This window comes from Schistocerca americana, chromosome 7 (genome assembly GCF_021461395.2).
Source record: "Schistocerca americana isolate TAMUIC-IGC-003095 chromosome 7, iqSchAmer2.1, whole genome shotgun sequence".
Lineage (NCBI taxonomy): Eukaryota > Metazoa > Arthropoda > Insecta > Orthoptera > Acrididae > Schistocerca > Schistocerca americana.
Window position 1 is genome coordinate 44339591 of NC_060125.1, and position 16741 is coordinate 44356331.

At 48.1% G+C, this 16741-nt stretch overlaps 33 non-coding genes across 33 annotated transcripts; all 33 read left to right on the forward strand.

Moving 5' to 3' along the window:
* The first annotated feature begins 303 nt into the window (after positions 1-303).
* Positions 304-375, forward strand: Trnat-agu. The gene has a single exon. It is a non-coding gene; the product is annotated as a tRNA-Thr (tRNA).
* Positions 376-917: 542 nt separating this feature from the next.
* Trnar-ucg lies at positions 918-990 on the forward strand. Its single transcript has one exon. It is a non-coding gene; the product is annotated as a tRNA-Arg (tRNA).
* A 438-nt stretch (positions 991-1428) lies between these two features.
* Trnak-cuu lies at positions 1429-1501 on the forward strand. Its single transcript has one exon. It is a non-coding gene; the product is annotated as a tRNA-Lys (tRNA).
* Positions 1502-1822: 321 nt separating this feature from the next.
* On the forward strand, positions 1823-1894 carry Trnat-agu. Its single transcript has one exon. It is a non-coding gene; the product is annotated as a tRNA-Thr (tRNA).
* Positions 1895-2436: 542 nt separating this feature from the next.
* On the forward strand, positions 2437-2509 carry Trnar-ucg. The gene has a single exon. It is a non-coding gene; the product is annotated as a tRNA-Arg (tRNA).
* A 438-nt stretch (positions 2510-2947) lies between these two features.
* Trnak-cuu lies at positions 2948-3020 on the forward strand. The gene has a single exon. It is a non-coding gene; the product is annotated as a tRNA-Lys (tRNA).
* A 321-nt stretch (positions 3021-3341) lies between these two features.
* On the forward strand, positions 3342-3413 carry Trnat-agu. Its single transcript has one exon. It is a non-coding gene; the product is annotated as a tRNA-Thr (tRNA).
* Positions 3414-3958: 545 nt separating this feature from the next.
* Positions 3959-4031, forward strand: Trnar-ucg. The gene has a single exon. It is a non-coding gene; the product is annotated as a tRNA-Arg (tRNA).
* A 438-nt stretch (positions 4032-4469) lies between these two features.
* Trnak-cuu lies at positions 4470-4542 on the forward strand. Its single transcript has one exon. It is a non-coding gene; the product is annotated as a tRNA-Lys (tRNA).
* Positions 4543-4863: 321 nt separating this feature from the next.
* Positions 4864-4935, forward strand: Trnat-agu. The gene has a single exon. It is a non-coding gene; the product is annotated as a tRNA-Thr (tRNA).
* A 542-nt stretch (positions 4936-5477) lies between these two features.
* Trnar-ucg lies at positions 5478-5550 on the forward strand. Its single transcript has one exon. It is a non-coding gene; the product is annotated as a tRNA-Arg (tRNA).
* Positions 5551-5988: 438 nt separating this feature from the next.
* On the forward strand, positions 5989-6061 carry Trnak-cuu. Its single transcript has one exon. It is a non-coding gene; the product is annotated as a tRNA-Lys (tRNA).
* Positions 6062-6382: 321 nt separating this feature from the next.
* Trnat-agu lies at positions 6383-6454 on the forward strand. Its single transcript has one exon. It is a non-coding gene; the product is annotated as a tRNA-Thr (tRNA).
* Positions 6455-6996: 542 nt separating this feature from the next.
* Trnar-ucg lies at positions 6997-7069 on the forward strand. Its single transcript has one exon. It is a non-coding gene; the product is annotated as a tRNA-Arg (tRNA).
* Positions 7070-7507: 438 nt separating this feature from the next.
* Trnak-cuu lies at positions 7508-7580 on the forward strand. The gene has a single exon. It is a non-coding gene; the product is annotated as a tRNA-Lys (tRNA).
* Positions 7581-7901: 321 nt separating this feature from the next.
* Positions 7902-7973, forward strand: Trnat-agu. Its single transcript has one exon. It is a non-coding gene; the product is annotated as a tRNA-Thr (tRNA).
* A 542-nt stretch (positions 7974-8515) lies between these two features.
* Positions 8516-8588, forward strand: Trnar-ucg. Its single transcript has one exon. It is a non-coding gene; the product is annotated as a tRNA-Arg (tRNA).
* A 438-nt stretch (positions 8589-9026) lies between these two features.
* Positions 9027-9099, forward strand: Trnak-cuu. Its single transcript has one exon. It is a non-coding gene; the product is annotated as a tRNA-Lys (tRNA).
* Positions 9100-9420: 321 nt separating this feature from the next.
* On the forward strand, positions 9421-9492 carry Trnat-agu. Its single transcript has one exon. It is a non-coding gene; the product is annotated as a tRNA-Thr (tRNA).
* Positions 9493-10034: 542 nt separating this feature from the next.
* Trnar-ucg lies at positions 10035-10107 on the forward strand. Its single transcript has one exon. It is a non-coding gene; the product is annotated as a tRNA-Arg (tRNA).
* Positions 10108-10545: 438 nt separating this feature from the next.
* Trnak-cuu lies at positions 10546-10618 on the forward strand. The gene has a single exon. It is a non-coding gene; the product is annotated as a tRNA-Lys (tRNA).
* Positions 10619-10939: 321 nt separating this feature from the next.
* Trnat-agu lies at positions 10940-11011 on the forward strand. Its single transcript has one exon. It is a non-coding gene; the product is annotated as a tRNA-Thr (tRNA).
* A 542-nt stretch (positions 11012-11553) lies between these two features.
* On the forward strand, positions 11554-11626 carry Trnar-ucg. Its single transcript has one exon. It is a non-coding gene; the product is annotated as a tRNA-Arg (tRNA).
* A 438-nt stretch (positions 11627-12064) lies between these two features.
* On the forward strand, positions 12065-12137 carry Trnak-cuu. The gene has a single exon. It is a non-coding gene; the product is annotated as a tRNA-Lys (tRNA).
* Positions 12138-12458: 321 nt separating this feature from the next.
* Trnat-agu lies at positions 12459-12530 on the forward strand. Its single transcript has one exon. It is a non-coding gene; the product is annotated as a tRNA-Thr (tRNA).
* Positions 12531-13072: 542 nt separating this feature from the next.
* On the forward strand, positions 13073-13145 carry Trnar-ucg. Its single transcript has one exon. It is a non-coding gene; the product is annotated as a tRNA-Arg (tRNA).
* A 438-nt stretch (positions 13146-13583) lies between these two features.
* Positions 13584-13656, forward strand: Trnak-cuu. The gene has a single exon. It is a non-coding gene; the product is annotated as a tRNA-Lys (tRNA).
* Positions 13657-13977: 321 nt separating this feature from the next.
* Trnat-agu lies at positions 13978-14049 on the forward strand. The gene has a single exon. It is a non-coding gene; the product is annotated as a tRNA-Thr (tRNA).
* Positions 14050-14591: 542 nt separating this feature from the next.
* On the forward strand, positions 14592-14664 carry Trnar-ucg. The gene has a single exon. It is a non-coding gene; the product is annotated as a tRNA-Arg (tRNA).
* Positions 14665-15102: 438 nt separating this feature from the next.
* On the forward strand, positions 15103-15175 carry Trnak-cuu. Its single transcript has one exon. It is a non-coding gene; the product is annotated as a tRNA-Lys (tRNA).
* Positions 15176-15496: 321 nt separating this feature from the next.
* Trnat-agu lies at positions 15497-15568 on the forward strand. Its single transcript has one exon. It is a non-coding gene; the product is annotated as a tRNA-Thr (tRNA).
* Positions 15569-16110: 542 nt separating this feature from the next.
* Positions 16111-16183, forward strand: Trnar-ucg. The gene has a single exon. It is a non-coding gene; the product is annotated as a tRNA-Arg (tRNA).
* A 438-nt stretch (positions 16184-16621) lies between these two features.
* Trnak-cuu lies at positions 16622-16694 on the forward strand. The gene has a single exon. It is a non-coding gene; the product is annotated as a tRNA-Lys (tRNA).
* The last annotated feature ends 47 nt before the right edge of the window (positions 16695-16741 follow it).

Consider the following 16741-nt stretch of genomic DNA (forward strand, 5'->3'; position numbering starts at 1 on the left):
ACGCGGATGCAACCTGCGCCCCTCTCGTGAGCCTTGCGTAATGAACGTAACGGGTTACGACGATGCCTAGCTTCGTATGAATATCAGAGGAATGGTTTTTGAAGCTGAAAGTAACTCTGAAATGAATTAAATGTGTTGTTTTGAAGTTTTAGGCGTACATCGATATCGTGTGGGATGTGTAAGAAAGCAGCAGCTGTGCTAACTAAATACAAATAATGGTCGCTAATGCGGTGCGTTTCCAGCTGAAGGGCTCCGATTCACTAGTCCACAAGAATACAGTACCCGAAAATTGCGCTAGGCGGCGCCTCCTTAGCTCAGTGGCAGAGCGCTGGTCTAGTAAACCAGAGGTCGTGAGTTCGATCCTCACAGGGGGCAAATGAATTTTGTAAAAGCCCCTTCTACCGTAGCCCTTTCGAAAAAAGCGGTCAAGGATAAAAAAAATTATGAATGGGTGCGGTATTAAAGAAGTGCTCTCGCAAATGAATAGTGCGAATGGTGCTATTAAAGTAGGCACCAGAAACTGCTGCTTTTGGCAGTCTCCGGAGAATGCCGACGTGAAATACTTAGTTCTTGTGATGTATTTTCTACCCCTGGTAGAGACCCTCGCGGTTGTCGTCGTCGTCGGCGCCGCCGCCGCTTTGGTAATAGCGGCAACTCGCCATTGTATGACATAGGGTGAGGTACCTTCTGCAACCGACTGAGATGGCAGTAAGCGATTGAAGCTGATTTGCAACCTCTTGTTTGATCAGCGTCATAAGGGCTTGAATGTAACTTGCGATGGGACACAGCAAGAAGTAGCGTCGCCTTTTTAGTACTGAAATTGGAGATGGAGAATTGCGTCAAAGATGGGAAATTCATTCCGGCAAGCGTACAAATGGCGACAATGAGGTGTGTGTGGGGAAGCATATTGCGCCAGTGACCGTGTGGCCTAATGGATAAGGCGTCGGACTTCGGATCCGAAGATTGCAGGTTCGAATCCTGTCACGGTCGAGTTCTTCCAGTTCTGCAAAAGATGCATGCTGTTTTACTGTGTTGTTTGAGTACTACAAAACTAGTTGAAAGTTGCTGCTGTGCGCTTCCTGGCTGCAAACCGGCGTCTACCTGAAGCTCAAGCAAGACAAAGGGGTTGTGTAGCGAAATTTTCGGCACAGTGCCGATCAGGAGAGTTTTCTTGGAACTACTGCGTCTGACTCAGGACCCAAGAGCTACGCCACAGGCGTCTGCGCACAGTCGAGCATGTGTGTTGAATAATGGTGCTGATAGCCACGTATCATTTCAAGTAGATTTGATGCCTTTCGGAGACAATTTTTCATTGAATAGGATTGTAGCTCATTTGTGGCAGCAGGAAATAAGCTGTAGTCAAAAGGATCTTCCATAGAGGGTCGCAGGTCGCATAAATACTGTATGGCTCGTAACGCGTTGTGTGGAGCCCGGCTAGCTCAGTCGGTAGAGCATGAGACTCTTAATCTCAGGGTCGTGGGTTCGAGCCCCACGCTGGGCGGCGCCAAATTTTGTGTCTACGCGGATGCAACCTGCGCCCCTCTCGTGAGCCTTGCGTAATGAACGTAACGGGTTACGACGATGCCTAGCTTCGTATGAATATCAGAGGAATGGTTTTTGAAGCTGAAAGTAACTCTGAAATGAATTAAATGTGTTGTTTTGAAGTTTTAGGCGTACATCGATATCGTGTGAGATGTGTAAGAAAGCAGCAGCTGTGCTAACTAAATACAAATAATGGTCGCTAATGCGGTGCGTTTCCAGCTGAAGGGCTCCGATTCACTAGTCCACAAGAATACAGTACCCGAAAATTGCGCTAGGTGGCGCCTCCTTAGCTCAGTGGCAGAGCGCTGGTCTAGTAAACCAGAGGTCGTGAGTTCGATCCTCACAGGGGGCAAATGAATTTTGTAAAAGCCCATTCTACCGTAGCCCTTTCGAAAAAAGCGGTCAAGGATAAAAAAAATTATGAATGGGTGCGGTATTAAAGAAGTGCTCTCGCAAATGAATAGTGCGAATGGTGCTATTAAAGTAGGCACCAGAAACTGCTGCTTTTGGCAGTCTCCGGAGAATGCCGACGTGAAATACTTAGTTCTTGTGATGTATTTTCTACCCCTGGTAGAGACCCTCGCGGTTGTCGTCGTCGTCGGCGCCGCCGCCGCTTTGGTAATAGCGGCAACTCGCCATTGTATGACATAGGGTGAGGTACCTTCTGCAACCGACTGAGATGGCAGTAAGCGATTGAAGCTGATTTGCAACCTCTTGTTTGATCAGCGTCATAAGGGCTTGAATGTAACTTGCGATGGGACACAGCAAGAAGTAGCGTCGCCTTTTTAGTACTGAAATTGGAGATGGAGAATTGCGTCAAAGATGGGAAATTCATTCCGGCAAGCGTACAAATGGCGACAATGAGGTGTGTGTGGGGAAGCATATTGCGCCAGTGACCGTGTGGCCTAATGGATAAGGCGTCGGACTTCGGATCCGAAGATTGCAGGTTCGAATCCTGTCACGGTCGAGTTCTTCCAGTTCTGCAAAAGATGCATGCTGTTTTACTGTGTTGTTTGAGTACTACAAAACTAGTTGAAAGTTGCTGCTGTGCGCTTCCTGGCTGCAAACCGGCGTCTACCTGAAGCTCAAGCAAGACAAAGGGGTTGTGTAGCGAAATTTTCGGCACAGTGCCGATCAGGAGAGTTTTCTTGGAACTACTGCGTCTGACTCAGGACCCAAGAGCTACGCCACAGGCGTCTGCGCACAGTCGAGCATGTGTGTTGAATAATGGTGCTGATAGCCACGTATCATTTCAAGTAGATTTGATGCCTTTCGGAGACAATTTTTCATTGAATAGGATTGTAGCTCATTTGTGGCAGCAGGAAATAAGCTGTAGTCAAAAGGATCTTCCATAGAGGGTCGCAGGTCGCATAAATACTGTATGGCTCGTAACGCGTTGTGTGGAGCCCGGCTAGCTCAGTCGGTAGAGCATGAGACTCTTAATCTCAGGGTCGTGGGTTCGAGCCCCACGCTGGGCGGCGCCAAATTTTGTGTCTACGCGGATGCAACCTGCGCCCCTCTCGTGAGCCTTGCGTAATGAACGTAACGGGTTACGACGATGCCTAGCTTCGTATGAATATCAGAGGAATGGTTTTTGAAGCTGAAAGTAACTCTGAAATGAATTAAATGTGTTGTTTTGAAGTTTTAGGCGTACATCGATATCGTGTGAGATGTGTAAGAAAGCAGCAGCTGTGCTAACTAAATACAAATAATGGTCGCTAATGCGGTGCGTTTCCAGCTGAAGGGCTCCGATTCACTAGTCCACAAGAATACAGTACCCGAAAATTGCGCTAGGCGGCGCCTCCTTAGCTCAGTGGCAGAGCGCTGGTCTAGTAAACCAGAGGTCGTGAGTTCGATCCTCACAGGGGGCAAATGAATTTTGTAAAAGCCCCTTCTACCGTAGCCCTTTCGAAAAAAGCGGTCAAGGATAAAAAAAATTATGAATGGGTGCGGTATTAAAGAAGTGCTCTCGCAAATGAATAGTGCGAATGGTGCTATTAAAGTAGGCACCAGAAACTGCTGCTTTTGGCAGTCTCCGGAGAATGCCGACGTGAAATACTTAGTTCTTGTGATGTATTTTCTACCCCTGGTAGAGACCCTCGCGGTTGTCGTCGTCGTCGTCGGCGCCGCCGCCGCTTTGGTAATAGCGGCAACTCGCCATTGTATGACATAGGGTGAGGTACCTTCTGCAACCGACTGAGATGGCAGTAAGCGATTGAAGCTGATTTGCAACCTCTTGTTTGATCAGCGTCATAAGGGCTTGAATGTAACTTGCGATGGGACACAGCAAGAAGTAGCGTCGCCTTTTTAGTACTGAAATTGGAGATGGAGAATTGCGTCAAAGATGGGAAATTCATTCCGGCAAGCGTACAAATGGCGAAAATGAGGTGTGTGTGGGGAAGCATATTGCGCCAGTGACCGTGTGGCCTAATGGATAAGGCGTCGGACTTCGGATCCGAAGATTGCAGGTTCGAATCCCGTCACGGTCGAGTTTTTCCAGTTCTGCAAAAGATGCATGCTGTTTTACTGTGTTGTTTGAGTACTACAAAACTAGTTGAAAGTTGCTGCTGTGCGCTTCCTGGCTGCAAACCGGCGTCTACCTGAAGCTCAAGCAAGACAAAGGGGTTGTGTAGCGAAATTTTCGGCACAGTGCCGATCAGGAGAGTTTTCTTGGAACTACTGCGTCTGACTCAGGACCCAAGAGCTACGCCACAGGCGTCTGCGCACAGTCGAGCATGTGTGTTGAATAATGGTGCTGATAGCCACGTATCATTTCAAGTAGATTTGATGCCTTTCGGAGACAATTTTTCATTGAATAGGATTGTAGCTCATTTGTGGCAGCAGGAAATAAGCTGTAGTCAAAAGGATCTTCCATAGAGGGTCGCAGGTCGCATAAATACTGTATGGCTCGTAACGCGTTGTGTGGAGCCCGGCTAGCTCAGTCGGTAGAGCATGAGACTCTTAATCTCAGGGTCGTGGGTTCGAGCCCCACGCTGGGCGGCGCCAAATTTTGTGTCTACGCGGATGCAACCTGCGCCCCTCTCGTGAGCCTTGCGTAATGAACGTAACGGGTTACGACGATGCCTAGCTTCGTATGAATATCAGAGGAATGGTTTTTGAAGCTGAAAGTAACTCTGAAATGAATTAAATGTGTTGTTTTGAAGTTTTAGGCGTACATCGATATCGTGTGAGATGTGTAAGAAAGCAGCAGCTGTGCTAACTAAATACAAATAATGGTCGCTAATGCGGTGCGTTTCCAGCTGAAGGGCTCCGATTCACTAGTCCACAAGAATACAGTACCCGAAAATTGCGCTAGGTGGCGCCTCCTTAGCTCAGTGGCAGAGCGCTGGTCTAGTAAACCAGAGGTCGTGAGTTCGATCCTCACAGGGGGCAAATGAATTTTGTAAAAGCCCATTCTACCGTAGCCCTTTCGAAAAAAGCGGTCAAGGATAAAAAAAATTATGAATGGGTGCGGTATTAAAGAAGTGCTCTCGCAAATGAATAGTGCGAATGGTGCTATTAAAGTAGGCACCAGAAACTGCTGCTTTTGGCAGTCTCCGGAGAATGCCGACGTGAAATACTTAGTTCTTGTGATGTATTTTCTACCCCTGGTAGAGACCCTCGCGGTTGTCGTCGTCGTCGGCGCCGCCGCCGCTTTGGTAATAGCGGCAACTCGCCATTGTATGACATAGGGTGAGGTACCTTCTGCAACCGACTGAGATGGCAGTAAGCGATTGAAGCTGATTTGCAACCTCTTGTTTGATCAGCGTCATAAGGGCTCGAATGTAACTTGCGATGGGACACAGCAAGAAGTAGCGTCGCCTTTTTAGTACTGAAATTGGAGATGGAGAATTGCGTCAAAGATGGGAAATTCATTCCGGCAAGCGTACAAATGGCGAAAATGAGGTGTGTGTGGGGAAGCATATTGCGCCAGTGACCGTGTGGCCTAATGGATAAGGCGTCGGACTTCGGATCCGAAGATTGCAGGTTCGAATCCTGTCACGGTCGAGTTTTTCCAGTTCTGCAAAAGATGCATGCTGTTTTACTGTGTTGTTTGAGTACTACAAAACTAGTTGAAAGTTGCTGCTGTGCGCTTCCTGGCTGCAAACCGGCGTCTACCTGAAGCTCAAGCAAGACAAAGGGGTTGTGTAGCGAAATTTTCGGCACAGTGCCGATCAGGAGAGTTTTCTTGGAACTACTGCGTCTGACTCAGGACCCAAGAGCTACGGCACAGGCGTCTGCGCACAGTCGAGCATGTGTGTTGAATAATGGTGCTGATAGCCACGTATCATTTCAAGTAGATTTGATGCCTTTCGGAGACAATTTTTCATTGAATAGGATTGTAGCTCATTTGTGGCAGCAGGAAATAAGCTGTAGTCAAAAGGATCTTCCATAGAGGGTCGCAGGTCGCATAAATACTGTATGGCTCGTAACGCGTTGTGTGGAGCCCGGCTAGCTCAGTCGGTAGAGCATGAGACTCTTAATCTCAGGGTCGTGGGTTCGAGCCCCACGCTGGGCGGCGCCAAATTTTGTGTCTACGCGGATGCAACCTGCGCCCCTCTCGTGAGCCTTGCGTAATGAACGTAACGGGTTACGACGATGCCTAGCTTCGTATGAATATCAGAGGAATGGTTTTTGAAGCTGAAAGTAACTCTGAAATGAATTAAATGTGTTGTTTTGAAGTTTTAGGCGTACATCGATATCGTGTGAGATGTGTAAGAAAGCAGCAGCTGTGCTAACTAAATACAAATAATGGTCGCTAATGCGGTGCGTTTCCAGCTGAAGGGCTCCGATTCACTAGTCCACAAGAATACAGTACCCGAAAATTGCGCTAGGCGGCGCCTCCTTAGCTCAGTGGCAGAGCGCTGGTCTAGTAAACCAGAGGTCGTGAGTTCGATCCTCACAGGGGGCAAATGAATTTTGTAAAAGCCCCTTCTACCGTAGCCCTTTCGAAAAAAGCGGTCAAGGATAAAAAAAATTATGAATGGGTGCGGTATTAAAGAAGTGCTCTCGCAAATGAATAGTGCGAATGGTGCTATTAAAGTAGGCACCAGAAACTGCTGCTTTTGGCAGTCTCCGGAGAATGCCGACGTGAAATACTTAGTTCTTGTGATGTATTTTCTACCCCTGGTAGAGACCCTCGCGGTTGTCGTCGTCGTCGGCGCCGCCGCCGCTTTGGTAATAGCGGCAACTCGCCATTGTATGACATAGGGTGAGGTACCTTCTGCAACCGACTGAGATGGCAGTAAGCGATTGAAGCTGATTTGCAACCTCTTGTTTGATCAGCGTCATAAGGGCTTGAATGTAACTTGCGATGGGACACAGCAAGAAGTAGCGTCGCCTTTTTAGTACTGAAATTGGAGATGGAGAATTGCGTCAAAGATGGGAAATTCATTCCGGCAAGCGTACAAATGGCGAAAATGAGGTGTGTGTGGGGAAGCATATTGCGCCAGTGACCGTGTGGCCTAATGGATAAGGCGTCGGACTTCGGATCCGAAGATTGCAGGTTCGAATCCTGTCACGGTCGAGTTTTTCCAGTTCTGCAAAAGATGCATGCTGTTTTACTGTGTTGTTTGAGTACTACAAAACTAGTTGAAAGTTGCTGCTGTGCGCTTCCTGGCTGCAAACCGGCGTCTACCTGAAGCTCAAGCAAGACAAAGGGGTTGTGTAGCGAAATTTTCGGCACAGTGCCGATCAGGAGAGTTTTCTTGGAACTACTGCGTCTGACTCAGGACCCAAGAGCTACGCCACAGGCGTCTGCGCACAGTCGAGCATGTGTGTTGAATAATGGTGCTGATAGCCACGTATCATTTCAAGTAGATTTGATGCCTTTCGGAGACAATTTTTCATTGAATAGGATTGTAGCTCATTTGTGGCAGCAGGAAATAAGCTGTAGTCAAAAGGATCTTCCATAGAGGGTCGCAGGTCGCATAAATACTGTATGGCTCGTAACGCGTTGTGTGGAGCCCGGCTAGCTCAGTCGGTAGAGCATGAGACTCTTAATCTCAGGGTCGTGGGTTGGATCCCCACGCTGGGCGGCGCCAAATTTTGTGTCTACGCGGATGCAACCTGCGCCCCTCTCGTGAGCCTTGCGTAATGAACGTAACAGGTTACGACGATGCCTAGCTTCGTATGAATATCAGAGGAATGGTTTTTGAAGCTGAAAGTAACTCTGAAATGAATTAAATGTGTTGTTTTGAAGTTTTAGGCGTACATCGATATCGTGTGAGATGTGTAAGAAAGCAGCAGCTGTGCTAACTAAATACAAATAATGGTCGCTAATGCGGTGCGTTTCCAGCTGAAGGGCTCCGATTCACTAGTCCACAAGAATACAGTACCCGAAAATTGCGCTAGGCGGCGCCTCCTTAGCTCAGTGGCAGAGCGCTGGTGTAGTAAACCAGAGGTCGTGAGTTCGATCCTCACAGGGGGCAAATGAATTTTGTAAAAGCCCCTTCTACCGTAGCCCTTTCGAAAAAAGCGGTCAAGGATAAAAAAAATTATGAATGGGTGCGGTATTAAAGAAGTGCTCTCGCAAATGAATAGTGCGAATGGTGCTATTAAAGTAGGCACCAGAAACTGCTGCTTTTGGCAGTCTCCGGAGAATGCCGACGTGAAATACTTAGTTCTTGTGATGTATTTTCTACCCCTGGTAGAGACCCTCGCGGTTGTCGTCGTCGTCGGCGCCGCCGCCGCTTTGGTAATAGCGGCAACTCGCCATTGTATGACATAGGGTGAGGTACCTTCTGCAACCGACTGAGATGGCAGTAAGCGATTGAAGCTGATTTGCAACCTCTTGTTTGATCAGCGTCATAAGGGCTTGAATGTAACTTGCGATGGGACACAGCAAGAAGTAGCGTCGCCTTTTTAGTACTGAAATTGGAGATGGAGAATTGCGTCAAAGATGGGAAATTCATTCCGGCAAGCGTACAAATGGCGAAAATGAGGTGTGTGTGGGGAAGCATATTGCGCCAGTGACCGTGTGGCCTAATGGATAAGGCGTCGGACTTCGGATCCGAAGATTGCAGGTTCGAATCCTGTCACGGTCGAGTTTTTCCAGTTCTGCAAAAGATGCATGCTGTTTTACTGTGTTGTTTGAGTACTACAAAACTAGTTGAAAGTTGCTGCTGTGCGCTTCCTGGCTGCAAACCGGCGTCTACCTGAAGCTCAAGCAAGACAAAGGGGTTGTGTAGCGAAATTTTCGGCACAGTGCCGATCAGGAGAGTTTTCTTGGAACTACTGCGTCTGACTCAGGACCCAAGAGCTACGCCACAGGCGTCTGCGCACAGTCGAGCATGTGTGTTGAATAATGGTGCTGATAGCCACGTATCATTTCAAGTAGATTTGATGCCTTTCGGAGACAATTTTTCATTGAATAGGATTGTAGCTCATTTGTGGCAGCAGGAAATAAGCTGTAGTCAAAAGGATCTTCCATAGAGGGTCGCAGGTCGCATAAATACTGTATGGCTCGTAACGCGTTGTGTGGAGCCCGGCTAGCTCAGTCGGTAGAGCATGAGACTCTTAATCTCAGGGTCGTGGGTTGGATCCCCACGCTGGGCGGCGCCAAATTTTGTGTCTACGCGGATGCAACCTGCGCCCCTCTCGTGAGCCTTGCGTAATGAACGTAACAGGTTACGACGATGCCTAGCTTCGTATGAATATCAGAGGAATGGTTTTTGAAGCTGAAAGTAACTCTGAAATGAATTAAATGTGTTGTTTTGAAGTTTTAGGCGTACATCGATATCGTGTGAGATGTGTAAGAAAGCAGCAGCTGTGCTAACTAAATACAAATAATGGTCGCTAATGCGGTGCGTTTCCAGCTGAAGGGCTCCGATTCACTAGTCCACAAGAATACAGTACCCGAAAATTGCGCTAGGCGGCGCCTCCTTAGCTCAGTGGCAGAGCGCTGGTGTAGTAAACCAGAGGTCGTGAGTTCGATCCTCACAGGGGGCAAATGAATTTTGTAAAAGCCCCTTCTACCGTAGCCCTTTCGAAAAAAGCGGTCAAGGATAAAAAAAATTATGAATGGGTGCGGTATTAAAGAAGTGCTCTCGCAAATGAATAGTGCGAATGGTGCTATTAAAGTAGGCACCAGAAACTGCTGCTTTTGGCAGTCTCCGGAGAATGCCGACGTGAAATACTTAGTTCTTGTGATGTATTTTCTACCCCTGGTAGAGACCCTCGCGGTTGTCGTCGTCGTCGGCGCCGCCGCCGCTTTGGTAATAGCGGCAACTCGCCATTGTATGACATAGGGTGAGGTACCTTCTGCAACCGACTGAGATGGCAGTAAGCGATTGAAGCTGATTTGCAACCTCTTGTTTGATCAGCGTCATAAGGGCTTGAATGTAACTTGCGATGGGACACAGCAAGAAGTAGCGTCGCCTTTTTAGTACTGAAATTGGAGATGGAGAATTGCGTCAAAGATGGGAAATTCATTCCGGCAAGCGTACAAATGGCGAAAATGAGGTGTGTGTGGGGAAGCATATTGCGCCAGTGACCGTGTGGCCTAATGGATAAGGCGTCGGACTTCGGATCCGAAGATTGCAGGTTCGAATCCTGTCACGGTCGAGTTTTTCCAGTTCTGCAAAAGATGCATGCTGTTTTACTGTGTTGTTTGAGTACTACAAAACTAGTTGAAAGTTGCTGCTGTGCGCTTCCTGGCTGCAAACCGGCGTCTACCTGAAGCTCAAGCAAGACAAAGGGGTTGTGTAGCGAAATTTTCGGCACAGTGCCGATCAGGAGAGTTTTCTTGGAACTACTGCGTCTGACTCAGGACCCAAGAGCTACGCCACAGGCGTCTGCGCACAGTCGAGCATGTGTGTTGAATAATGGTGCTGATAGCCACGTATCATTTCAAGTAGATTTGATGCCTTTCGGAGACAATTTTTCATTGAATAGGATTGTAGCTCATTTGTGGCAGCAGGAAATAAGCTGTAGTCAAAAGGATCTTCCATAGAGGGTCGCAGGTCGCATAAATACTGTATGGCTCGTAACGCGTTGTGTGGAGCCCGGCTAGCTCAGTCGGTAGAGCATGAGACTCTTAATCTCAGGGTCGTGGGTTCGAGCCCCACGCTGGGCGGCGCCAAATTTTGTGTCTACGCGGATGCAACCTGCCCCCCTCTCGTGAGCCTTGCGTAATGAACGTAACGGGTTACGACGATGCCTAGCTTCGTATGAATATCAGAGGAATGGTTTTTGAAGCTGAAAGTAACTCTGAAATGAATTAAATGTGTTGTTTTGAAGTTTTAGGCGTACATCGATATCGTGTGAGATGTGTAAGAAAGCAGCAGCTGTGCTAACTAAATACAAATAATGGTCGCTAATGCGGTGCGTTTCCAGCTGAAGGGCTCCGATTCACTAGTCCACAAGAATACAGTACCCGAAAATTGCGCTAGGCGGCGCCTCCTTAGCTCAGTGGCAGAGCGCTGGTCTAGTAAACCAGAGGTCGTGAGTTCGATCCTCACAGGGGGCAAATGAATTTTGTAAAAGCCCCTTCTACCGTAGCCCTTTCGAAAAAAGCGGTCAAGGATAAAAAAAATTATGAATGGGTGCGGTATTAAAGAAGTGCTCTCGCAAATGAATAGTGCGAATGGTGCTATTAAAGTAGGCACCAGAAACTGCTGCTTTTGGCAGTCTCCGGAGAATGCCGACGTGAAATACTTAGTTCTTGTGATGTATTTTCTACCCCTGGTAGAGACCCTCGCGGTTGTCGTCGTCGTCGGCGCCGCCGCCGCTTTGGTAATAGCGGCAACTCGCCATTGTATGACATAGGGTGAGGTACCTTCTGCAACCGACTGAGATGGCAGTAAGCGATTGAAGCTGATTTGCAACCTCTTGTTTGATCAGCGTCATAAGGGCTTGAATGTAACTTGCGATGGGACACAGCAAGAAGTAGCGTCGCCTTTTTAGTACTGAAATTGGAGATGGAGAATTGCGTCAAAGATGGGAAATTCATTCCGGCAAGCGTACAAATGGCGAAAATGAGGTGTGTGTGGGGAAGCATATTGCGCCAGTGACCGTGTGGCCTAATGGATAAGGCGTCGGACTTCGGATCCGAAGATTGCAGGTTCGAATCCTGTCACGGTCGAGTTTTTCCAGTTCTGCAAAAGATGCATGCTGTTTTACTGTGTTGTTTGAGTACTACAAAACTAGTTGAAAGTTGCTGCTGTGCGCTTCCTGGCTGCAAACCGGCGTCTACCTGAAGCTCAAGCAAGACAAAGGGGTTGTGTAGCGAAATTTTCGGCACAGTGCCGATCAGGAGAGTTTTCTTGGAACTACTGCGTCTGACTCAGGACCCAAGAGCTACGCCACAGGCGTCTGCGCACAGTCGAGCATGTGTGTTGAATAATGGTGCTGATAGCCACGTATCATTTCAAGTAGATTTGATGCCTTTCGGAGACAATTTTTCATTGAATAGGATTGTAGCTCATTTGTGGCAGCAGGAAATAAGCTGTAGTCAAAAGGATCTTCCATAGAGGGTCGCAGGTCGCATAAATACTGTATGGCTCGTAACGCGTAGTGTGGAGCCCGGCTAGCTCAGTCGGTAGAGCATGAGACTCTTAATCTCAGGGTCGTGGGTTCGAGCCCCACGCTGGGCGGCGCCAAATTTTGTGTCTACGCGGATGCAACCTGCGCCCCTCTCGTGAGCCTTGCGTAATGAACGTAACGGGTTACGACGATGCCTAGCTTCGTATGAATATCAGAGGAATGGTTTTTGAAGCTGAAAGTAACTCTGAAATGAATTAAATGTGTTGTTTTGAAGTTTTAGGCGTACATCGATATCGTGTGAGATGTGTAAGAAAGCAGCAGCTGTGCTAACTAAATACAAATAATGGTCGCTAATGCGGTGCGTTTCCAGCTGAAGGGCTCCGATTCACTAGTCCACAAGAATACAGTACCCGAAAATTGCGCTAGGCGGCGCCTCCTTAGCTCAGTGGCAGAGCGCTGGTCTAGTAAACCAGAGGTCGTGAGTTCGATCCTCACAGGGGGCAAATGAATTTTGTAAAAGCCCCTTCTACCGTAGCCCTTTCGAAAAAAGCGGTCAAGGATAAAAAAAATTATGAATGGGTGCGGTATTAAAGAAGTGCTCTCGCAAATGAATAGTGCGAATGGTGCTATTAAAGTAGGCACCAGAAACTGCTGCTTTTGGCAGTCTCCGGAGAATGCCGACGTGAAATACTTAGTTCTTGTGATGTATTTTCTACCCCTGGTAGAGACCCTCGCGGTTGTCGTCGTCGTCGGCGCCGCCGCCGCTTTGGTAATAGCGGCAACTCGCCATTGTATGACATAGGGTGAGGTACCTTCTGCAACCGACTGAGATGGCAGTAAGCGATTGAAGCTGATTTGCAACCTCTTGTTTGATCAGCGTCATAAGGGCTTGAATGTAACTTGCGATGGGACACAGCAAGAAGTAGCGTCGCCTTTTTAGTACTGAAATTGGAGATGGAGAATTGCGTCAAAGATGGGAAATTCATTCCGGCAAGCGTACAAATGGCAAAAATGAGGTGTGTGTGGGGAAGCATATTGCGCCAGTGACCGTGTGGCCTAATGGATAAGGCGTCGGACTTCGGATCCGAAGATTGCAGGTTCGAATCCTGTCACGGTCGAGTTTTTCCAGTTCTGCAAAAGATGCATGCTGTTTTACTGTGTTGTTTGAGTACTACAAAACTAGTTGAAAGTTGCTGCTGTGCGCTTCCTGGCTGCAAACCGGCGTCTACCTGAAGCTCAAACAAGACAAAGGGGTTGTGTAGCGAAATTTTCGGCACAGTGCCGATCAGGAGAGTTTTCTTGGAACTACTGCGTCTGACTCAGGACCCAAGAGCTACGCCACAGGCGTCTGCGCACAGTCGAGCATGTGTGTTGAATAATGGTGCTGATAGCCACGTATCATTTCAAGTAGATTTGATGCCTTTCGGAGACAATTTTTCATTGAATAGGATTGTAGCTCATTTGTGGCAGCAGGAAATAAGCTGTAGTCAAAAGGATCTTCCATAGAGGGTCGCAGGTCGCATAAATACTGTATGGCTCGTAACGCGTAGTGTGGAGCCCGGCTAGCTCAGTCGGTAGAGCATGAGACTCTTAATCTCAGGGTCGTGGGTTCGAGCCCCACGCTGGGCGGCGCCAAATTTTGTGTCTACGCGGATGCAACCTGCGCCCCTCTCGTGAGCCTTGCGTAATGAACGTAACGGGTTACGACGATGCCTAGCTTCGTATGAATATCAGAGGAATGGTTTTTGAAGCTGAAAGTAACTCTGAAATGAATTAAATGTGTTGTTTTGAAGTTTTAGGCGTACATCGATATCGTGTGAGATGTGTAAGAAAGCAGCAGCTGTGCTAACTAAATACAAATAATGGTCGCTAATGCGGTGCGTTTCCAGCTGAAGGGCTCCGATTCACTAGTCCACAAGAATACAGTACCCGAAAATTGCGCTAGGCGGCGCCTCCTTAGCTCAGTGGCAGAGCGCTGGTCTAGTAAACCAGAGGTCGTGAGTTCGATCCTCACAGGGGGCAAATGAATTTTGTAAAAGCCCCTTCTACCGTAGCCCTTTCGAAAAAAGCGGTCAAGGATAAAAAAAATTATGAATGGGTGCGGTATTAAAGAAGTGCTCTCGCAAATGAATAGTGCGAATGGTGCTATTAAAGTAGGCACCAGAAACTGCTGCTTTTGGCAGTCTCCGGAGAATGCCGACGTGAAATACTTAGTTCTTGTGATGTATTTTCTACCCCTGGTAGAGACCCTCGCGGTTGTCGTCGTCGTCGGCGCCGCCGCCGCTTTGGTAATAGCGGCAACTCGCCATTGTATGACATAGGGTGAGGTACCTTCTGCAACCGACTGAGATGGCAGTAAGCGATTGAAGCTGATTTGCAACCTCTTGTTTGATCAGCGTCATAAGGGCTTGAATGTAACTTGCGATGGGACACAGCAAGAAGTAGCGTCGCCTTTTTAGTACTGAAATTGGAGATGGAGAATTGCGTCAAAGATGGGAAATTCATTCCGGCAAGCGTACAAATGGCGACAATGAGGTGTGTGTGGGGAAGCATATTGCGCCAGTGACCGTGTGGCCTAATGGATAAGGCGTCGGACTTCGGATCCGAAGATTGCAGGTTCGAATCCTGTCACGGTCGAGTTCTTCCAGTTCTGCAAAAGATGCATGCTGTTTTACTGTGTTGTTTGAGTACTACAAAACTAGTTGAAAGTTGCTGCTGTGCGCTTCCTGGCTGCAAACCGGCGTCTACCTGAAGCTCAAGCAAGACAAAGGGGTTGTGTAGCGAAATTTTCGGCACAGTGCCGATCAGGAGAGTTTTCTTGGAACTACTGCGTCTGACTCAGGACCCAAGAGCTACGCCACAGGCGTCTGCGCACAGTCGAGCATGTGTGTTGAATAATGGTGCTGATAGCCACGTATCATTTCAAGTAGATTTGATGCCTTTCGGAGACAATTTTTCATTGAATAGGATTGTAGCTCATTTGTGGCAGCAGGAAATAAGCTGTAGTCAAAAGGATCTTCCATAGAGGGTCGCAGGTCGCATAAATACTGTATGGCTCGTAACGCGTTGTGTGGAGCCCGGCTAGCTCAGTCGGTAGAGCATGAGACTCTTAATCTCAGGGTCGTGGGTTCGAGCCCCACGCTGGGCGGCGCCAAATTTTGTGTCTACGCGGATGCAACCTGCGCCCCTCTCGTGAGCCTTGCGTAATGAACGTAACGGGTTACGACGATGCCTAGCTTCGTATGAATATCAGAGGAATGGTTTTTGAAGCTGAAAGTAACTCTGAAATGAATTAAATGTGTTGTTTTGAAGTTTTAGGCGTACATCGATATCGTGTGAGATGTGTAAGAAAGCAGCAGCTGTGCTAACTAAATACAAATAATGGTCGCTAATGCGGTGCGTTTCCAGCTGAAGGGCTCCGATTCACTAGTCCACAAGAATACAGTACCCGAAAATTGCGCTAGGTGGCGCCTCCTTAGCTCAGTGGCAGAGCGCTGGTCTAGTAAACCAGAGGTCGTGAGTTCGATCCTCACAGGGGGCAAATGAATTTTGTAAAAGCCCATTCTACCGTAGCCCTTTCGAAAAAAGCGGTCAAGGATAAAAAAAATTATGAATGGGTGCGGTATTAAAGAAGTGCTCTCGCAAATGAATAGTGCGAATGGTGCTATTAAAGTAGGCACCAGAAACTGCTGCTTTTGGCAGTCTCCGGAGAATGCCGACGTGAAATACTTAGTTCTTGTGATGTATTTTCTACCCCTGGTAGAGACCCTCGCGGTTGTCGTCGTCGTCGGCGCCGCCGCCGCTTTGGTAATAGCGGCAACTCGCCATTGTATGACATAGGGTGAGGTACCTTCTGCAACCGACTGAGATGGCAGTAAGCGATTGAAGCTGATTTGCAACCTCTTGTTTGATCAGCGTCATAAGGGCTCGAATGTAACTTGCGATGGGACACAGCAAGAAGTAGCGTCGCCTTTTTAGTACTGAAATTGGAGATGGAGAATTGCGTCAAAGATGGGAAATTCATTCCGGCAAGCGTACAAATGGCGAAAATGAGGTGTGTGTGGGGAAGCATATTGCGCCAGTGACCGTGTGGCCTAATGGATAAGGCGTCGGACTTCGGATCCGAAGATTGCAGGTTCGAATCCTGTCACGGTCGAGTTTTTCCAGTTCTGCAAAAGATGCATGCTGTTTTACTGTGTTGTTTGAGTACTACAAAACTAGTTGAAAGTTGCTGCTGTGCGCTTCCTGGCTGCAAACCGGCGTCTACCTGAAGCTCAAACAAGACAAAGGGGTTGTGTAGCGAAATTTTCGGCACAGTGCCGATCAGGAGAGTTTTCTTGGAACTACTGCGTCTGACTCAGGACCCAAGAGCTACGCCACAGGCGTCTGCGCACAGTCGAGCATGTGTGTTGAATAATGGTGCTGATAGCCACGTATCATTTCAAGTAGATTTGATGCCTTTCGGAGACAATTTTTCATTGAATAGGATTGTAGCTCATTTGTGGCAGCAGGAAATAAGCTGTAGTCAAAAGGATCTTCCATAGAGGGTCGCAGGTCGCATAAATACTGTATGGCTCGTAACGCGTAGTGTGGAGCCCGGCTAGCTCAGTCGGTAGAGCATGAGACTCTTAATCTCAGGGTCGTGGGTTCGAGCCCCACGCTGGGCGGCGCCAAATTTTGTGTCTACGCGGATGCAACCTGCGCCCCTCTCGTG